At 37.6% G+C, this 22,348-nt stretch overlaps 1 pseudogene; it reads left to right on the top strand.

Moving 5' to 3' along the window:
- Nucleotides 1–17,867: 17,867 nt before the first annotated feature.
- LOC114207103 (inositol 1,4,5-triphosphate receptor associated 2-like) lies at nucleotides 17,868–21,441 on the top strand (annotated as a pseudogene).
- Nucleotides 21,442–22,348: the final 907 nt, after the last annotated feature.

Here is a 22,348-nt window from a genome sequence, read left to right as displayed (position 1 = left end):
AATAGTGTGTTAACATATACATTTGTTATATTATACACCTGTTAAAATCACATTTTATACAAAATATAATGACAAGGGAAATTTCCCAAAATATATAGTTAAATGAAAGTCTGTTTATAAAATGTATAATATAAATCCAGTTTAAACACACACACACACACACACACACACACACACACACACATGCATAAACATGTATATGTGTGTGGGGTTATATCCTATAAAAATATAAGGTTTTACACAAACTAACACTTCTCTGGGTGAAATGATAAAGAATGGTTTCTTTAAAGTTTTGCACAGAAGAAAAGTATGATCTTTATAATCAGAAAAAGTCAATGTTATTTTTAAAATTAGAATCAGAGAAAACATCTCTGACTTAAATCTTTTGTTATTATTTGTGTCACGTTATTTGTTTCAGATCTTACTGAGTGATGCTTAGATATGAATTTTCTTTAAAAACATACAAACAAACACTATTTCAGATCATCTTCAGGAAATTTCTCAGCTCTAAAATAAAATTCAAAAGTGTTCCCTGGGAGGGCTTAACTATTATTAAAATATTATTAATGTTTCAGCTTTGAGTTAAGGCAGTTAGATTAAAAAAAGTAATTGTGGGGATGCCTGGCTCAGATGTCAAGCAGCTGCCTTCGGCTCAGGTCATGATCCCGGGGTCTTGGGATCAAGCCCCGCGTCATGCTCCCTGCTCAGTGGGAAGCCTGCTTCTCCCTCTCCCTCTACTTGTGTTCCCTCTCTGGCTGTCTCTCTTTCTCTCTCTGTCAAATAAATAAATAAATAAAATCTTTCAGAAGCTAATTAAAAAGTTAAAGAACCAATAAGAGTAATGATATAGTAAAGAGTGATGAGAGTGTTCATGTTGCTCTCTGCAGGCATCAGCCATGGGATTTGCCAATAAAAGTTTGCCTTAGCCAGAGATAGCTATGACATTATAGGCTCAAGTTCCACCCTTGGCACAAAAACAGGAATCAGGCTGGTAATCTAGGTCAGGAATTCATTTTAGAACAAATCACAATTTTCTGTGTGTGATTTGCCAAGTAATTTTTCAGTTTCTTTTTACGGTTTTCTGAGAAAAGTCCCAAAGCCATGATTTAGTTACATTACTTGAATCGGCAACAAAGCTAGTCATGGATGAGAAAAATCATTACTAATATGTTTAAACACCCTTAAATCTGTTTCTATTTCACTTCTCCCATGTTATGAGGACAATCAGCTCCACTCTAGTTTTCCACTGCTTCTAAGAAGGGTTCAATTCCCAAAAGCAAATGAAAGTCATGTCTCCTTTAATTATCAAGAGATCTTCCTCTTCAAGTCTCCTGACACCCACTTACCCAAAAATGTGTCAGCACCAAGGAGAGTAATGCTTGCAAGTCCATTTTACATAAAATATTTCTTAGCTGATATTTCTTGATTGATCGGTAGCTGATAGATATCAGTATCTATCAACCCAAAATATACTGTGGTAGATTTCTGCTTAAAAATAAATGGGAAGGGGATGCCTGGGTGGCTCAGTCAGTTAAGCGGCTGCCTTCAGCTTGGGTCATGATCCCAGGGTTCTGGGATCAAGTCCCACATTGGGCTCCTTGCTCAGCAGGGAGCCTGCTTCTCCTTCTCTCTCCCTCTGCTTGTGCTCTCTCTGTCTATAAATAAAAAATCTTTAAAAAATAAAAATAAAAAAAATAATGGGAAGGAGATTTTGGCAGACCAATCCTGCTACTGAGAACAGAAAGGAAAACCAAGATAAAATACGTTAATCAACTGTTTGAAGTCAGTAGACAGTGGCAGTGGCAAAGAGAATTGGAAGGGCCATACTCCAGAGAAAAAGAATGTAGCAGAAATAAACAGACTTCTGCAGTCACTTTACAAAAGCCCTAGGGCAATTGTTAATTTTATGAATGCGCATAAGGATGAGAATCTAAGTTTTGAACCCAGAAAGGGATGCTACTAGAGGACAGGGAAAGAAAAAAACTAAGCTTGATAGCTATATGGGGAGCCTCAGGCATATTGCTGGTTTTGTCTCACAAGTTACCAATTTCTGGAAGAGTAGCAAGCAGGAAACTAAAACCGAAACAGAAAGTTTAAAAGACTGAGTAAAGCTTTAGCAGTCTTATAAATAGATACCTTTAAGAAAAGGCAACCCACAAAGTGAGAGAAAATATTTGCAATGTTTTCAACAAAGATTTATAATGAGGATATACAAAGAACTTCTACAAATCGATAAGAATGCATGATACGATTCAATTGAAAACAAATGAGCAGACGATATGAACTAGTGCTTCACAAAAGAACATTCCATTTGGCCAATAATCATAAAGAAAGGTGCTCAACTTCATTAATCATCAGGATAGTGAGAATTTAAATCACAAAGCAATTACCACTACACATACCAATAAGGTTAAAATTTAAAAATATAACAATTTCAAGTGTTGAGGAAAATGTATAACAACTGGAACTCTCATACACTCCTGGTAGAACTGTAAACTGGAAAAATGCTTGGCAGTATCTACTAAGGACAAGCATATGCATATCTTTGATCCAGCTATTTTACTAGTGCATACTCTATAGAAATATAGAAACATATACCCCAAAAGACATGTCTTTTGTACATGTACAAAAGACATTATGATGACACTGTTCATAATACCTCCAAATTGGAAGCAACTCAACTAACAACAGTAGACTAGATATAAATAGTAGTCCTTATGTAATAAATACTATTCAGCAGTGAGAGTGAACAATCTATATTTGTAACAATGTGGATAAACCTGATGGAGAAGGAAAGAAGCTAGACCCAAAAGAGTGCATATGTTACAATTTTATTGATAAAAGTTCCTAAACAGAAAATTAGCCTAAGGTGTTAGAAATCAGGAGAGTGGTTACTCTTAGCGGTCTAGCAATTGTAAGGGAACAAAAGAGGACTTTTGGGATCTGGGTAGTGTTCTGCTTGTAATGTGGCTGCTGGTCACATGGGTTTACTTTGTGAAATTTATTCCACTACATTTTATTTCTACAATTTTGAGGATGTATTAAATTAAAGGTTTGCATTGAAAGGTTTATGTACTGAGAGAGAGAAGCTGCCCAAGATAACTGTCAGACTGAGATCAGTATCAAAATCTCAGTGTGTAATCAATTTATCTGCTGGACAGATACAATTGAGTTCTACATTTGTGTCCATCAAACTACTGAACAAATATTAATTAAATACCTAATTCCTATACTAGTGGAAAAAAAAGTAGAAGATATGATCTCCAATTTCATAGTATTTACAAAGTATTTACAATCTGTTTGGGGAAATAAGATTAGAGATAAAATTAGCAAATAAAATTTGAAGTTGAAGTCTGAATTCCTCTCTTGACTCTTAGGAGTTTTGAGCTGATAGAGGTTGGAAAATTGTTCCAACAACCAAAATGCCCTATGAAGATATTTTCTGCTCACAAAATATGATACTTATTTTCAAGGTTTTTTGCATCTATGCTCATGAAGAATATTGAATATTGTAGTTTCCTTGTAATGTTCTTTGAATAACACGGGCCTCAGAAATCTAGAAGTATTCCTCTTTTTTCAATTTTCTGGAGAATTTTTTGTAGCATATAAATATTTGGTAGAATTTATCAGTGAAGCCATCTCACTTAGAATTTACTTTGTGCACAGGTTATCTTAAGTAGAAGACCATTGAAGTTATCTAATTCTTGAATTAACTTTGGTAGATTATGATCTTCTAGAAATTTGTCCATTTAATCTGTCATTAAATTGATTGAAATAAATGTGTTAATGTTTCCTTTTTAATGTCCTCAAGGTCTGTATGATTTTTTATGTTCTTTTTTTTATGTTATGTTAATCACCATACATTACATCATTAGTTTTTGTTGTAGTGTTCCATGACTCATTGTTTGCATATAACACCCAGTGCTCCATTAAAGAGGGCACGTACTGAAAGCTCTGTCTGATCTATACTGTTGTTCTTTCTTTCCTGATATTTGTCATCTGTATCTAGAAGTTTATCAATTTGGTCTTTTCAAAGAACCAGCATTTGGTCTCATTGATTTTCTCTGTTTTCTTGTTTTGAATTAAACTTGTAAGTTTATTATATCTTTCCTTTTGCTTGCTTTGGATTTACTTTGCTTTTGTTTTGCTACTATCTTAAGTTGAAACCTTAGATTTTTCAGTTCAAATCTTTCTTCTTTTCTAATATTTCTTTTCTAAGTATTTGCTGCTACAGATTTCTCTATAAGCACTGTGTTAACTGTATACCATAAAGTTTAATATGCTGTGCTTTTTCATTAAATTAAAACTATTTTCAAATGACTCTCAGGATTTCCCCTTTGATACAAAAGTTATTTCAAAATATATGGTTTGGGGGGTGGAGCAAGATGACAGAGGAGTAGGAGACCTGGATTTCGTCTGGTCTCAGGAATTCAGCTGGATAGGGATCAAACCATTCTGAACACCTATGAACTCAATAGGAGATGGAAGAAGAGAGTAGCAACAACTCTCTGAAGAGAGACGCGACCACTTACTGGAAGGTAGGACGTGCGGAGAAGTGAATCCGAGGCGATATTCGGGAGGATAGACGGCGGGGGAGGGGGCCTCCATCGGCCGCTTCTGGCAAGTGATAGAGCCACGGAGCACAAAATCAGAACTTTTAGAAGTCGGCTCCGTTGAGGGACGTCGCTCCAGTGGCTAAGCGGGGGGTGGAACCCTCGCGGGACAGTGTGGTCTCACGACCCTCGGGGTCACAGAAAAAACCGGGGGTGCCTGAGTGTGGCAGAGCTCCCAGGTATCGGAGAGGGGAAGCTGGCTGCAGAGACGGAGCCGAGGCCTGGGCTCTCAGCTCGGGGTTGCCATAAACTGTGATCCGTGGCCCAGTCGGGCCACTGCTCCTCCAGCAGGGACCCAACAAGCGGCAGATCCGGGGAGACTCCCCTTCCTCCCCTGGGAGGAGCGGCGCAGGAGCGCACCGCAGGGACCTGCTGGGTTTGGAGACTCCACACGGGGTGGGGAGCCAGAGATAGAAATGCTTGGTCATAGGCCAGGTGAGCACGGAGTGAGGCCAGAGACCGGGGAGACGGGAGTGACTGCTTTTCTCTGGGGGCGCACTGAGGAGCAGGGCCCCGAGTTCTCAGCTCCTCTGGGTGGAGATTGGGAGGCCACCATTTTCACCCTGGTCCTCCAAAGCTGTACCAGAGCTTGCAGGGAAAAAAGCTCCTGAGAGCAAACCCGAGAGCTTACTTAGCCCGGACGGACAAGGGCGGGGCAATTCCGCCTCCGGCAAAGACATTTGGGAACCACAGCAACAAGCCCCTCCCCCAGAAGATCAGCACGAACAGCCAGCAAGCCAAGACCAAGTTTACCGATCAAGGAGAACGGGAGAACTCCAGCGCTAGGGGAATACTGCACATAGAATTCATGGCTTTTTTACCATGATTCATTAGTTTTTCAAAGTTAATTTTTTAACTGTTTTTTTAATCTTTTCTTTTTCCCTTTTTCAACCAACATCTTATCAATCCCTTCCTTAAAAAAAAACATTTTTTTTTCATTTTTAAAGTCATATTTTATCCCGTCATAGTAGTTACCCTTATTTTTGGCATATATATATAAGTTGTTCTCTCTTTAAAATTTTGAGATACAGTTTCTTCTAACAGATCAAAATATGCCCTAAATCACTAGTGTATGGCTTTGTTCTAGTCTCCTGCCTGATCACATTCTCTCCCTTTTTTTTTCTTTTTTTTAAATCTTCTTTCTTTTTTCAAACAACTTCTTACCTTATCAATTCCTTTTATAAAATCTTTTTCATTTTTATAATTTTCATCTTTACAGGCATCTTCCATCCCTTCATTGTATCAACCCTTATTTTGTACATATATGTCTTTCTTCCTTTAAAATTTTAGGAAGCTCTTTTTTCTAACAGACCAAAATACACCCAAAATCTAGTGTGTGGCACTGATCTATGCATTAGCCTGACCATATTTGATCGTATTCTGGGTCTTTTTGTGTTCTGTTTTTGTTTCTATCTTTTTCTTTTTTTTCTCTCTCTCTTTCTTTTTTCTTTCTTTCCCTTTCTTTTCCCCTGGTTTCAGGTCTTTTCTGATTTGTATTGAGATATTTGCTGGGTACATTGTTAACCTGTTAGCATTTTGTTCTCTCATTCATCTATTCTCCTCTGGACAAAATGACAAGATGAAAAAAATCACCTCAGCAAAAAGAACATGAGGTAGTACTATCTGCCAGGGACCTACTCAATACAGACATTAGTACGATGTTGGACCTAGAGTTCAGAATCATGACTTTAAAGATACTAGCTGGGCTTGAAAAAAGCGTGGAAGTTATTAGACAAACCCTTTCTGGAGAAATAAAAGAACTAAAATCTAACCAAGTTGAAATCAAAAAGGCTATTGATGAGGTGCAATAAAAAATGGGGGCACTAACTGCTAGGATAAATGAGGCAGAAGAGAGAATCAGCGATATAGAAGACCAAATGATGGAAAATAAAGAGGCTGAGAAAAAGAGAGAGAAACAACTACAGGATCATGAGGGCAGAATTCGAGAGATAAGCGATACCATAAGACAAAACAACATTAGAATAATGGGGATCCCAGAAGAAGAAGAAGGAGAGAGAGGGGCAAAAGGTATATTGGAGCAAATAATAGCAGAGAACTTCCCTAATGTGAGGAAGAAAACAGGCATCAAAATCCAGGAGGCACAGAGAACCCCTCTCAAAATCAATAAAAATAAGTCAACACCCCGACATCTAATAGTAAAACTTACAAGTCTCAGAAACAAAGAGAAAATCCTGAAAGCAGCTCAGAAGAGATATGTAACCTACAATGGTAGAAATACTAGATTGGCAACAGACCTATCCACAGAGACCTGGCAGGCTAGAAAGGACTGGCATGATATCTTCAGAGGACTAAATGAGAAAAATATGCAGCCAAGAATACTATATTCAGCTAGGCTCTCATTGAAAATTGAAGGAGAGATAAAAAGCTTCCAGGACAAACAAAAACTAAAGGAATTGGCAAACACGAAACCAGCCCTCCAAGAAATATTGAAAGGGGTCCTCTAAGCAAAGAGAGAGCCTAAAAGCAGCATAGATCAGAAAGGAACACAGACAATATACAGTAACAGTCACCTTACAGGCAATACAATGGCACTAAATTCATACCTTTCAATAGTTACCCTGAATGTAAATGGGCTAAATGCCCCAATCAAAAGACACAGGCTATCAGATTGGATTAAAAAACAAGACCCATCAATATGCTGTCTGCAAGAGACTCATTTTAGACCCAAACACACATCCAGATTGAAAGTAAGGGGGTGGAAAACCATTTACCATGCTAATGGACACCAAAAGAAAGCTGGGGTGGCAATTCGTATATCAGACAAATTAGATTTTAAAACAAAGACTGTAATAAGAGATGAAGAAGGACACTATATCCTACTTAAAGGGTCTATCCAACAAGAAGATCTAACAATTGTAAATATCTATGCCCCTAACATGGGAGCAGCCAATTATATAAGGCAATTAATAACAAAAGCAAAGAAACACATTGACAACAATATAATAATAGTGGGGGACTTTAACACCCCCCTGACTGAAATGGACAGATCATCTAAGCAAAAGATCAACAAGGAAATAAAGACTTTAATGAAACACTGGACCAAATGGACTTTACAGACATATTCAGAACATTCCATCCCAAAGCAACAGAATACACATTCTTCTCTAGTGCCCATGGAACATTCTCCAGAATTGGTCACATCCTAGTCACAAATCAGGTCTCAACCGGTACCAAAAGATTGGGATTATTCCCTGCATATTTTCAGACCACAACGCTTTGAAACTGGAACTCAATTACAAGAGGAAAGTCGGAAAGAACTCAAATACATGGAGGCTAAAGAGCATCCTACTAAAGAATCAATGGGTCAACCAGGAAATTAAAGAAGAATTAAAAAAAATTCACGGAAACCAATGAAAATGAAAACGCAACTGTTCAAAATCTTTGGGATACAGCAAAGGCAGTCCTGAGAGGAAAGTATATAGCAATACAAGCCTTTCTCAAAAAACAAGAAAGGTCTCAAATACACAACCTAACCCTACACCTAAAGGAGCTGGAGAAAAAAACAGCAACTAAAGCCTAAACCCAGCAGGAGAAGAGAAATAATAAAGATCAGAGCAGCAATCCATGAAATAGAAACCAAAAGAACAGTAGAACAGATCAACGAAACGAGGAGCTGGTTCTTTGAAAGAATTAACAAGATTGATAAACCCCTGGCCAGACTTATCAAAAAGAAAAGAGAAAGGACCCAAATCAACAAAATCATGAATGAAAGAGGAGAGATCACAACCAACACCAAAGAAATACAAACAATTATAAGAACATATTATGAGCAACTCTATGCCAGCAAATTAGATAACCTGGAAGAAATGGGTGCATTCCTAGAGATGTATCAACTACCAAAATTGAACCAGGAAGAAATAGAAAACCTGAACAGACCTATAACTAATAAGGAAATTGAAGCAGTCATCAAAAATCTCCCAACAAACAAAAGCCCAGGGCCAGATGGCTTCCCAGGGGAATTCTATCAGACATTTAAAGAAGAATTAATACCTATTCTCCTGAAACTGTTCCAAAAAATAGAAATGGAAGGAAAACTTCCAAACTCATTTTATGGGGCCACCCTTACCTTGATCCCAAAACCAGACAAAGACCCCATCAAAAAGGAGAATTACAGACCAATATCCTTGATGAACATGGATGCAAAAATTCTCACCAAAATACTAGCCAATAGGATCCAACAGTACAGTAAAAGGATTATTCACCATGACCAAGTGGGATTTATCCCTGGGCTGCAAGGTTGGTTCAACATCCACAAATCAATTAACGTGATACAATACATTAACAAAAGAGAGAACAAGAATCATATGATCCTCTCAATAGATGCAGAAAAAGCATTTGACAAAGTACAGCATCCTTTCTTGATCAAAACTCTTCAGAGTATAGGGATAGAGGGTACCTACCTCAATATCATACAAGCCATCTATGAAAAACCTACAGCAAATATCATTCTCAATGGGGAAAAGCTGAGAGCTTTTCCCCTAAGGTCAGGAACATGGCAGGGATGTCAACTATCACTACTGCTATTCAACATAGTATTAGAAGTCCTAGCCACAGCAATCAGACAACAAAAAGAAATCAAAGGCATCTGAAACGGCAAAGAGGAAGTCAAAGTCTCACTCTTTGCAGATGATGTGATACTGTATGTGGAAAACCCAAAAGACTCCACCCCAAAACTGCTAGAACTCATACAGGAATTCAGTAAAGTAGCAGGATGTAAAATCAATGCACAGAAATCAGTGGCATTCCTATACACCAACAACAAGACAGAAGAGAGACAAATCAAGGAGTTGATCCCATTTACAATTGCACCCAAAACCATAAAATACCTAGGAATAAATTTAACCAAAGAGGCAAAGGAATCTGTACTCAGAAAACTATAAAATACTCATGAAAGAAATTGAAGAAGACACAAAGAAATGGAAAAACGTTCCATGCTCATGGATTGGAAGAACAAACATTGTGAAGATGTCAATGCTACCTAGAGCAATCTACACATTCGATGCAATCCCCATCAAAATACCACCCACTTTTTTCAAAGAAATGGAACAAATAATCCTAAAATTTGTATGGAACCAGAAGAGACCCCAAATAGCCACAGGAATATTGAAAAAGAAAAGCAAAGCTGGCGGCATCACAATTCCGGACTTCCAGCTCTATTACAAAGCTGTCATCATCAAGACAGTATGGTACTGGCACAAAAACAGACATATAGATCAATGGAACAGAATAGAGAGCCCAGAAATGGATCCTCAACTCTATGGTCAACTAATCTTTGACAAAGCAGGAAAGAATGTCCAATGGAAAAAAGACAGTCTCTTCAACAAATGGTGTTGGGAAAATTGCACAGCCACATGCAGAAGAATGAAACTGGACCATTTCCTTACACCACACACAAAAATAGACTCCAAATGGTTGAAAGACCTAAACGTGAGACAGGAGTCCATCAAAATCCTAAAGGAGAACACAGGCAGCAACCTCTTCGACCTCAGCCACAGCAACTTCTTCCTAGAAACATCGCCAAGGGCAAGGGAAGCAAGGGCAAAAATGAACTCTTGGGATTTCATCAAGATAAAAAGCTTTTGCACAGCAAAAGAAACAGTCCACAAAACCAAAAGACAACCGACAGAATGGGAGAAAATATTTGCAAATGACATATCAGATAAAGGGCTAGTATCCAAAATCTATAAAGAACTTATCAAACTCAACACCCAAAGAACAAATAATCCAATCAAGAAATGGGCAGAAGAACATGAACAGACATTTTTCCAAAGAAGACATCCAAATGGCCAACAGACACATGAAAAATTTCTCAACATCGCTCGGCATCAGGGAAATCCAAATCAAAACCTCAATGAGATACCACCTCACACCAGTCAGAATGGCTAAAATTAACAAGTCAGGAAACAACAGGTGTTGGTGGGGATGTGGAGAAAGGGGAACCCTCCTACACTGTTGGTGAGAATGCAAGCTGGTGCAACCACTCTGGAAAACAGTATGGAGGTTCCTCAAACAGTTGAAAATAGAGCTACCATACGATCCAGCAATTGCACTACTGGGTATTTACCACAAAGATACAAATGTAGGGATCCGAAGGGGTACATGCACCCCAATGTTTATAGCAGCAATGTCCACAATAGCCAAACTGTGGAAAGAGCCAAGATGTCCATCGACAGATGAATGGATAAAGAACTGGTATATATATACAATGGAATATTATGCAGCCATCAAAAGGAATGAGATCTTGCCATTTGCAACGACGTGGATGGAACTGGAGGGTGTTACGCTGAGTGAAATAAGTCAATCAGAGAAATACATGTATCATATGACCTCACTGATATGAGGAATTCTTAATCTCAGGAAACTGAGTGTTGCTGGAGTGGCAGGGGGTGGGAGGGATGGGGTGGCTAGGTGATAGACATTGGGGAGGGTATGTGCTATGGTGAGTGCTGTGAATTGTGCAAGACTGTTGAATCACAGATCTGTACTTCTGAAACAAATAATGCAAGATATGTTAAGAAAAAAGAAAAAGAAGAAGATAGCAGGAGGGGAAGAATGAAGGGGAGTAAGTCGGAGGGGGAGACGAACCATGAGAGACGATGGACTCTGAAAAACAAACTGAGGGTTCTAGAGGGGAGGGGGGTGGGGGGATAGGTTAGCCTGGTGATGGGTATTAAAGAGGACACATTCTGCATGGAGCACTGGGTGTTATGCACAAACAATGAAACATGGAACACTATATCAAAAACTAATGATGTAATGTATGGTGATTAACATAACAATAAAAAATTTAAAAAATATATATGGTTTAATTTTCAAATATACGAGAAATTTTATGTATTTTTGTTATTTATTTCTAGCATAAGCTCATTATTGAGATTTATCATACTTTGTTTAATAGCCAAGAATATGTTCTATCTCAGTAAATGTTTTACATGCACTTGCAAGGAATGTGTGCTGTGATGTTATTAAATGGGTTGTTCTCTAAGTGTCAATTAAATTAGGCAGTTGATGGTGCTTCTCAGGTCAGAGTCTTATTACAAATTTTGGATACTTACCATAGATTTTTCTGATTTTCTGTCTATTTTTCTGTTAATTATTGACAGAGGAATGTTGACCTCTTTAACTACCTTTGTAGATTTTTCTGTTATTATTTTGATAGTTCTATCAATTTAAAAAATGTAACTGGGTACATAAACACAAGATTGTTATATCTTCTTGATGAATAGACCGCCTTTGTGGTTTAAGACCTTTTTTTCAGATTGGAGGATCTGGTTAAGTAAGTACAGTTTTTTTGCCTGTCAGCCATTGGCATCCAGTCACCTCCTGCACCTTAATCCATCATAGGTCTGGGGTGGGGAAGGGCTCTCTTGCCCTGCACCCACTGTATGTGAGCACTTGATGACACTCATGAAGAGGAGTTTGAGTGAAGCCAAACTCCCCTGTGCCTGGGGCTTTCTGTTTTTCTAAACTGAAATCTTTACCCACTCTTGGCCTTTAAGAAGTATCTACAATATTAACTGATTTTTTTTCTTATATGCTTCTATGGCAGTCACATATTTTTCCTGTGCTTTGGCCAAGGTTGAAAGGTTTGTGTCTGCCCTCCTCCTACCAAGGAATCTGTCTCTTTAGGGAATTCAGTTTTCTTGGTAGTCTTGTGACCTCAGCACTCTGATGGCTTTGAGATAAATGATAATTTTGTAAATCATCTGGCTTTCTGTCATTGTTAGGTTGGGAGCAACACTCCTTTGCATCTTTCAGAAGCAGAACTTAACTGCTAGAATTCTGAGTGGGATTAAAATCTTCAGATCAATTTTGGAAGAATTTTCATCTGTATGAGTCTTGAAGTCCATATATGATTTATTTTAAAATTTTTGAATGATTAATTTAAGAATAATTATTTTTATAGTTGTACTAATATAATGTTGTAAGTATACACATTGAGTAATGTTGGAGAAGTCTAGATTTCCTCTGGGGTAATAAGGTGGCAAAAGTAGGGAACAAATATGAGGGTAGATAATAGTGATATTCTCTTTTCTCTCATTCCATAGGGTATCATAACACCTGTTCAAAGTCAAATAGCTACTGCTTAATTGCAGGTATTGGACTAGAACACTGGTCATATTGACCTCCAGTTGGGGTCTTTCCACCACACATTACAGATACTGACATACTTTGAAAGGATCTCTTGGGTTCTTTCTCTTTTTAAAAGAAATATAATCGGGTGCCTGGGTGGCTCAGTTGGTTAAGCGACTGCCTTCGGCTCAGGTCATGATCCTGGAGTCCCCGGATCGAGTCCCACATCGGGCTCCCTGCTCAGCGGGGAGTCTGCTTCTCCCTCTGACCCTCTTCCCTCTCGTGCTCTCTATCTCTCATTCTCTCTCTCAAATAAATAAATAAAATCTTAAAAAAAAAAAAAGTCACCAGCTTCTCTAAAAAAAAAAAAAAAAAGAAATATAATCACACAGATTTTTCAGAATTTCAAACATGTTAATGAATTCATGACTTTTCAAATTTCTAATCTCCAGTCCTACAGCCAAAACTTTCAACCTGGATATTTGTGTTGAACCCTTGGTAAAAAGGAAGTCTTTACTTCTATAGAGTTTGGTTATATTCACCTTTACCAGTGTTCTACTGTACCTATCATTCTTTGCCATTTTGTTTCTTATACATGCTTGTATTCTAGATTGTCTTTGGGATCTCACCACCAGAGAAATTGTTCTTTCTTATATCAAAAGCAGTAAGAAGCCTTTAAAATTAAATAATCTGGCAGACAGTCTTTGCCATTCTCTACTTGAATATGAAGTCAAGGAAATTAGAAAACTAAAACTGGGTGTTAAGTTGGTCAACTGCTTATCTTATAACTCAAGTAAACAGAATCAGTGTCATGGAGGAACATCAATGGCATTAGCTGGAAATCAGGATACAGATGTGCAGGAAAGGGGATGTTGGAACCAGTGGTGGGACAAATTACTCTATGGAAGGATAAATCCCTGGGGGAAGGTGGTAGTAACATTCAATGCAATGAAATAAAGTAGCTGTTGTCTCAACATCTTCCCAGTTACTGCTTTCTTTCAACATAACAAATGAAAGTTTTTCTACCCTTCATTTAAATTTATGGATTTCTGATGGACTTCTTGAAGGAAAAGAAGAGCTGAACAGAACATAATAGTTAAAAAAAAAAACTTAGTAATTTGCCGAAAAGTAGTTAGTTATGGGACAAGATTTCAATCAGGTTGTCTGACTCTCCAGAAAGGTTTAGCAGAAGAGCCCACAGACTAAATCTGATCTGCCACTTATGTTTGTAAACAAAGTCATATTGAAGCACAGCCATGTCTATTCTATCCTCCATGTGTATCCACAGAGATATTTTAAGTCTCAAATTTAATCTTGTACTTGCTTACCAAAAGCTTTCCAAAGGCTTCCTCTTGCTCCAAAATCCTTTATATGGCAATATAAAGCTATTCAAAATATGGCCCCTGCTCAGTTAAGCAGACTGTACATTTATCACTATTTTTTATATTCTGCATTTCTTTCTTATATTCTGTATTCCAGTCATTCATTTACCATATTTATTCTCTTGCCTCTGGGACTTTGCATATACTCTTCTCTTTGGTCTCAACTGACTCATCCTTTCTCATTCTTTTTGTCCTATCATATAACTCATCCTGGGGAAAGACTTGGACAACCAAGAGTTCCACGTGCTCCCATAAAACCCAGAAAATCTACTGCCAGTGATAATCATGTTACTGTTTATTTTGTTTGTGTTGTAAATCAGTGTTTGGCACACTATAGCCCAGAGGTCTTTAAAAAGACCATTTTTAAATAGTCTTAAAAGAAAACTGATATTTCATGACATACCAAAAAATTACATGAAAATCAAATTTTATGGTTGATAAATATAATTTTATTGGAGCCCAGCCACACTCATTTGTTTATATATTATCACACACTGGGAAAGGTATGATAAGTACAAGGAGAAATTATTATCCCATGCCCCACAGACTTCAGTACCCACGATAACTTCCCCAGTGTACAGCACGAAGAAAACACTAATTATTTATGGCATGAATAATGTGTGAATAAGTGAAACTATTTTGCCCAAAAATCAGTTACAATTAAGCATAGAAGCCAGCCAGATTTTCCAGTTCCTAACCAAGTACTCTTTGCTACTAGATTAGGCCTCCTTCCCTATGATTTTAGAACAACATTATTCTTAGAGGAATCATGGAATTAAAATTCCTTCCAGTTTCTATGTTGGAAGAAATATAGTCTAGGGACCATTTGGTCCCTAGACTGCAAGCTCTAATAATGCTGAAGTGTTCGTAAGAAACCTCCCCTGTTATGCCCACAAAGAGTAAATAATGACAGACAAGAACTTCTGCTCAAAGCTTTGCTTTAAAATAGATTTTGATAAGTTCAGGCACACCTCAAAAGCATAGCTTATGGAAAAAGTATATCAAAGCAAGCACCGTGATTAACCATATCCAGATGGGAGAAAAATGTGTTGACATTTCAGCAAGAATGGTTTCAATTCAAGCTCCCCAAAATCCCCCTTTATACTTTCTAGTCAGCCAAAATTTCCAGCTGCATGGATCCTCTAGTGAACAAACAGGCCAGCACATAGAATAAGGTCACTAAAGAATGTGCCAATAATCACAAACTGTAATTAAGTGGTAATGGCCTCAACATGAAGCTTTCTTCAGAATTAATGAGTACCTGAGAAGCTAGTAGCCTGAGGCAGAACTCATTCTGTCCAGGATGCCCTGGGATAATGTGAGTGCTATAAACAAATGTGTTTCCAGCTTAAATCATCCCCTAAAACTATTTTTTCCACTTCTATGTCACAGTTAGATTTTTTTATGGCATTCATTGCGGGGAAAAAAGTTTAAACAAGTAAAGAGAAAAGAAAGATTGAAATTCAAAAATGGTAAGGTATTTCTTTCTGGTGGGGCAGTGGGGGTAAAGTGTGAATTATATTTAGAATATTCAGCCTTAATTTTCAGATAGGCTATGAAACATAGGGGTAAGAAAATTTATTATGTGCCAGAGGATGCCCATAAATTTTTCACTCTAGTAAATGTGAAGTGAAAATATAACTATTATCAATAACTGTTATAGTCATTATTACTATGGCTTTTAATGCCTTAACTTTACTAATGAGAAGAGAGGGAGCAAACAGACCATCAGTTTAGCAAGTAAGGTGACCATCAAAATGTTAGCCATCATTTACTTGCTGCTAAGGCAGGCAGTTAATGTCTCTTCCCTTGTAGGTTGAGCATCATTATCTCCCTTTTATAGGTAAAGAATCTGGGAATCAGGGAAGTTAAGTAACTTGTCCTAGGTCATTCTAATCAGTGTAGGGGTTAGGATTCAAGCCTAGGTTCCTCTGACTTTAAGCCCCAAACCCAAATCACTATGTACTCTGACCTCACTGATCTGAAAGGTCTCTGTCAAACATTTGGAAGTGATGAGATAGATTTGCAGAGTGAGATTTCCAATAGAGAAATGGAGCTAGTGGTAGGTGATCAAATGGTAGATGCAGTAGCAAGTGGTAGAGGATCCCTACATGCTTTAAGGGGAACTGTTATGTATATCAGGAGTCTTAACTGGGAAAAACTCAGGAGTGACAGAGATTTTTAATGTAGGAGTCTGCTGTGTGCTATCCTTAGGGCTTGGTATTGCTTCCGTCTCTTGATATGAATGTAGAAGCCTTAAACAACCATAGTTTCCAAAATATATCCCATGCTCCCACTAGCCCCACCTGAGTCCACCATGTCTGAAATTTCTTTAATAAAAGATTAAGGTTTATTTTTTTAATGAGAGGTTTAAAATGTAAACATGCCTGAGAGAAGTACCCATTGTGTCTTAAATTCATCCTGAGATGGGAAAAATTGCTACTAGCATCTTTCTTAAAGGAAAGTGCAGGAGGCTAGTTTACAGCTTGAGGAATTAAGTACTGGATTATTTAAAAAAAAAAAAGTCTCCTTTGAATTCTAAAATAAGGAAGGGGAGTGGTGGGGAAGGGCTATGTACTTCTTTGCTGCAGAAAAACATGGAAAAGATAAAGTAGCCAGATATCTGCTTCCCTATCCTCATCTCTCTGGTCCCAGAGTGGGTGGCCAGGCATTCCTTCTTCCTTAGGATGGATGGTCTGATGACAGAAGGGACATGAAAAATTCTTTGGGCAACTAGTTGACTGCACTGAGCCTTTGTTTTCAGGTGTGTCTTGTCCTTTTAGGGGAAGTGACAGGTTAGAGTGGGGTATATCAGAGGCTCCTCCAAAGACACAACATGTGAAGAGTCCAATCTACCTCCAAACTTCCCCTGACCCTGTTTCTCTGCGTGAGAAGCAGACTTGATTGGATCAAGTCCCCTTCTCCCTGGGTTGTTACATTACTATCTCAACTGATGTAGCTTACCTAGAAAGACAACACAATATTCAAGCAAACAAAACCTTTTCTAGACAGGTCTCAAATACTAGAGTATAAATATGTTTGAACTATGGTATGTTTTATAAGCTAAAACATATTCAGGTTCTAAACTAAACTTGATTATGACCCCTGCCTTTCTTTTTCCAAGGGGGAAAAATTTGAGAGGATATTAGCAATACAGCTGAGCCTGCTCACCTTTCTTCTTTTTCAAAGTCAGAAAACCACAAACACAACTAGAAAAAATCTTCTAGTGAGGCATGAATTACCAAATTAGGAGAGTAAAGCATAGTGAACTGAGAGAGAAGAGTGAAGAAGTTATGGACCTGGGTGACTAACTTTACCTACCTAAATAGGAAGTCTTGCAGAGTTTTTCAAAGCAGATTATTATCTTATTTTTCAAGCACAATGGCCAAGATGGCAGGACAAAAGAGTGGCAACTTTTTTGGAATGAGTAAAGCCTATTTGGAAAACTGATGCTGAGACAATAATAAGAGAAGAGGAGAGGAGGGAGGGGGGAGAAAGAGAGAAAAAGAGAGTTACTAAAGACTTTAATTAAAGAGTCACTGAAGGGGCACCTGGGTGGCTCAGTCATTAAGCATCTGCCTTCAGCTTGGGTCGTGATCCCAGGGTCCTGGGATCGAGCCTCGCGTCGGGCTCCCTGCTCAGTGGGAAACCTGCTTCTCCCTCTCCCTCTCCCCCTGCTTGTGTTCCTTCTCTCACTGTCTCTCTCTCTCTGTCAAATAAATAAATAAAATCTTTTTAAAAAGCCACTGAATTTCATATCTTTGCTGAATTATGAACCATGTACAAGGTAAGGTCAGACCCTAGCCAAACCCCACGGCTAGTCCAGATCCATCCCACCCCCCAAGGTCTGGGTTCTCCTGGTACAAGATGAGTGTTGAAGGAGGAAGAGAAGAGGAGATAAGAAAATCCATTCCCAGCATCTGGTTGTAGAATATAGAGGAAAAAGAGCACAGTGAGTCTGTGCCAGCAATATCCACCTCAGCCAGCCCACTCCACTGGCACAGTTACCTAAAGACCATTGCCCTCAACCACAACTGCTTAGCTGTCAGTTCTGGATATAGTAAAAGATCCCAGGTGGAAATTCATCAACTGGTTTCCCAAGGGATTCAGGGAGTAAAACTTTGTCATCTTTGCAATTGTAGACAATCATATCCCACTTATCATTCTTCTCCAAGCTATTTCTAATTTGATGATTCTCAACCAGGGTTATGCATTTGAACCCCCTGTAAAACTTTTTAAAAAAAATGCATACTGTCTCCTTATTCCAGATCTAAGGAATAAGAATCCTTAGGAGTAGGGTTATCTGTATATGTATTAAAAACAAAAAACTCAAAGACTATGAAGCACATGTCAAATTAAGAACCACTTTTCTAATTTCCTTAGTCCTTCTTTTACTGATAAAATTCAAAATATCCTCTCCATCTCAGCTATTCTTTAGAATATATTGGTTTTCAATCTTGCTTTTAAAATAACTGGTAAGGAATATAAAACTCCAAACATCAGAAAATTGAACTACCACCTCCCTATTCTATTAATGCAGCCTAACATAGCATTTCTTCTCTCAGCATTAGCAAAACCTTTGTAGGCTTGTACACATCCTTTTCAGTTGTTTGATCCTGTGCTGCTTTATGGAATGAGGTTCTCCCTGAGAGGTCCTGAAATACTTTCTACAGTAGCTCACAGGGCTTACTGCTGAAGACTAAGCTGCCTAATGAAGTGTCCTATCCCTTCCCCTTCTTTTACTTGCCTCATGGCTTCTGGTCTGCCATAAACACTTGTTTTCAAGTCTGGCTGTGTCATTTATGGCTTATTCTTATATCTTTTCTGTGCCTTTGGTGAAATATAAGGAAACTGAATCACAAATCCAATCTGCTTAGACCAGTTTGGATCAAGTTTCCAGAGTGTTTACAGTATATTCTAAATCCATGCTATTTGCATATTGATCAGCCTCTCATAAATCTCTTGATCCATAATCTTGATTAAAATATTGAAGGCATGTTATTATCAAGCCTATTTCAGATCAATAATTGCCTAACACTTCACTTCTTTCCAAAATGTGATATCAATAAAAGAATTCACAAGGAAAAAAAACAGACATCAATAACTTGGATACTCCACAGGTGAAAATCTCAGAATCACCTTATCCTCTATGATACATCCTCTTGATGTATAATGTTTCTCCTTTGTAAAAAGTCATGCTAGAAAGATTTTATAGCTCTTGACGGAAATAGTTATGAGATACTATCATAAACCAGTTTTTATTAGAGCCTGCCGAAACTATAGGTAAATAATTTATTATTGAATTAAAATGATGCCACAGAAAAATGATGAATCCACACATTCATTCAATTAATGGATACTTAGAGAACACTACGTCAGACAGGCATAATGCTAAGCATGGAAAATAGAATGATGACCAAGTCAGATCTATTTCCTTACCCCACACATAGAGCTAGGTGTCCAATAGGGGAAGAGAGATATCAGTGGAGAAATAATAAAAAAATTATTCTATATATACTAATGAGGAGTCCTTCTACTATAAAATACTGCAGCGCTATGACACCATATGATGAGAAGTATATACATTGTTGAATTTCAAAATGCCTGTGGATACACACATTTGAGAGGAATATAGAGAAACTAGAATTGTTGTAAGAGAGCACATCCTGGATTGCTGAGGTGACTTGAAATAATGCTACATGAAGACCAATAAAAAGAATGGAGATGATTAGTCTAAAGAGGGATGAACATCTCAGTCACCAGACCTCTGATGGTTGGAATGTGCCAAAGGGAGTTGATCTGGTTTGTAGGATCTTAGGGAACTTAACAGAGAACAATGAGTAGAAGCCAGAAGAGAACAGATTCAATCTCAAAAGAAGAAATGTCTTTATATCAGGATTGTATCGAGATTGAGTGGGTTACTTATGAAACAATGAGATTTCTATTAGTGGATTGTTTCATCGCACTTTGTCTCATCTCTTACAAGCATATTTCAAAAGATTTTCAACTAAAAAATGTGCAGTAGGATTAGAGGGTAAAAACCCTCCCAGACCTGAGGTCCTACAAATCATACCTTATATACTTTAAACTATTTGATGTATAGAGAATAAAACCTTGTACTCTTAAACATGCTTACTATCCTTTAATTATAATGTCAAATTTCTGTTATTTTAATTGACTATTCAATCTTATGTTTTATTTTATACGATGGGGATACATTTTAAACTACAAATTAAGCCCTAATAATTCATTTTTAACATGAAATTATGTGACTATTTTAAACATGTTTTAAAAATAGGAAAAGCTTAGTGACAACATGTCTAATGAGAAGGAGGTGAAGGCTGAATTTCTTAGATTATTGTTGGGAATTAAATGCAACTGGTTTACCTTGAAAAAAAAATAGTGAAATTTGAAGAAAGGTCCTGTGACTTGGCAGAAGAAAATTTGAAGAAAGACATATCTAACTGTGTAAAGCTATTAGAGTCTTTAACACCACCCCGTGAAGATGACAGCCAGGCTTAGGAGACCATTAAGAAGCTTGAGAAGAATGTAACGTTCCTTAGCCAGTGTATATCATGAGCAACCAGGAGGGCTTAGATATTGGGAGCTATTAATCAGGAAAGCCAGGTTAGTAAAGCAGTTAAAATAATGACTCAGCAGGTAGAAAATCTGAAGAGAATGCATGCCAAAAAGCATGCTGAACTAGAAGAACCAAAACAGGTTCTTTTACAAAATGCAATGTCTTTAACTTTCTTGTACATGAAGATGACTGCCAAGTTTTTTTAAAAAGTTCAACTTTTCTAAACACCATGCATTTTCTCTTCAAAGAGTGTCCATTGCCTCTTTACCCAGAAATATTGGAAATGCGGGAATGGTGGCTGGGATGGTCACGCAGTTGGCATATTTTGGGGTCACAGCAAAGTAAACACCATCCCTCATTACATGGATTTATGAGCATCTATTCCTAGGCAGATGCTGAAGAAGAAGAATGTGACCTAAAAACTAAAGGAGAGTTGGAACCATCTGGAGAAGAAATAGTTATATAAAGGACAAAACTGCCAAGTCAAGTCTTTCTGAAAAGAGAAATAATCTATCAAAATGGGATGTCTCTTTGATTTATGACATGGTAGCTTCCTGGACAACAAGATTTCCGTCAGAAAGGCTACTAAGGCACTCTGGCTTTCTGTTATATTCACTGTACTGTTTTAGCTTCGATGAGCTTCCTCATAGGCCAATTTCCCCAAATGTCTCTGGATGGCACTCCAACACAGGACAGGGACTCCTGTATGTCTCTAGAATGTATTTTGTAGACATTTCTCAGACTTCGACACAATGAGTCACCACCAGTGTGACTACAGCACACCCAAATACGTGTATCTTGATTTTTTAAAATTTCAGCATATGAACTTAGTAAATTAGTAACTTTCAGCTGGGAAATTATAGCATGGAAGCAGAGGTGCTCAGAATTGCTGCAAGATATTTTACATTTCCCTTTTTTGAGATTACTTGCCCAATTAAAATACAGTGGGGAAAAAGCCTACTTAAGATTTTTTTTTCTGCCTCTGATCTTTTAATAAGCCTTCTGAGGAAGAGATATATAAGATATATATGAAATAACCATTCAAATCTTTTTTTTTAAAAAAAGCTCTTTTGAAACCTGTGTCAGATCTATACAAGTTAGCCCTAGCCTCTTCCTTTGCGAAACTACACAAAGTACCCATCACTCAATTTCTGAAACTCCTATTTAGAAATTACCTCCAACAGCTTGTAGCACATTCTATTGAATAGCTTCAGTGGTAGTAAATTATAACCCTCTGAGGTACATGTTTTGAAATAGCCAAAAGTCATTCAAAGTAACTTCTGAGAAATAAAATTAATAAATCATAATCATCAGGTTAATCATTAGATTAATAAATATATGATTATAAAACTATAATTATCAGATTAATAAATTATAACCTATTTTCCCAGCCTTAAATTTCATTTCTTCTTTCTATAGAATTCCCATGTAACTCTCCTCCTATGGCTATATTTTTGCCCTCTCCAAGGACAAGTGTCCTTGTCTTTCTACACAATATAATCCAAATATTTTGTTAAGACTTCATTTCAAGAATTACTTAACCCTGCTCCATAGAAAGGATGTATTTAAATCACCCTGAAGCCTTAAAAATGCAATTAGGGATCTCAATAGATCTTGGGAAAGCCGTTTCTAATCATTATGATGCTTGACCAAGTGAGGGATTCTCTGCTCAATCATCT

This window comes from Eumetopias jubatus, unplaced genomic scaffold, assembly GCF_037043125.1.
Source record: "Eumetopias jubatus isolate StellerSeaLion01/CBP00866 unplaced genomic scaffold, mEumJub1_p1.0 scaffold_1, whole genome shotgun sequence".
In the NCBI taxonomy this organism is placed as follows: Eukaryota; Metazoa; Chordata; class Mammalia; order Carnivora; family Otariidae; genus Eumetopias; species Eumetopias jubatus.
The sequence above is the reverse complement of the archived record's forward strand: the minus strand, read 5'-3'. Positions and strand labels throughout refer to the sequence as shown.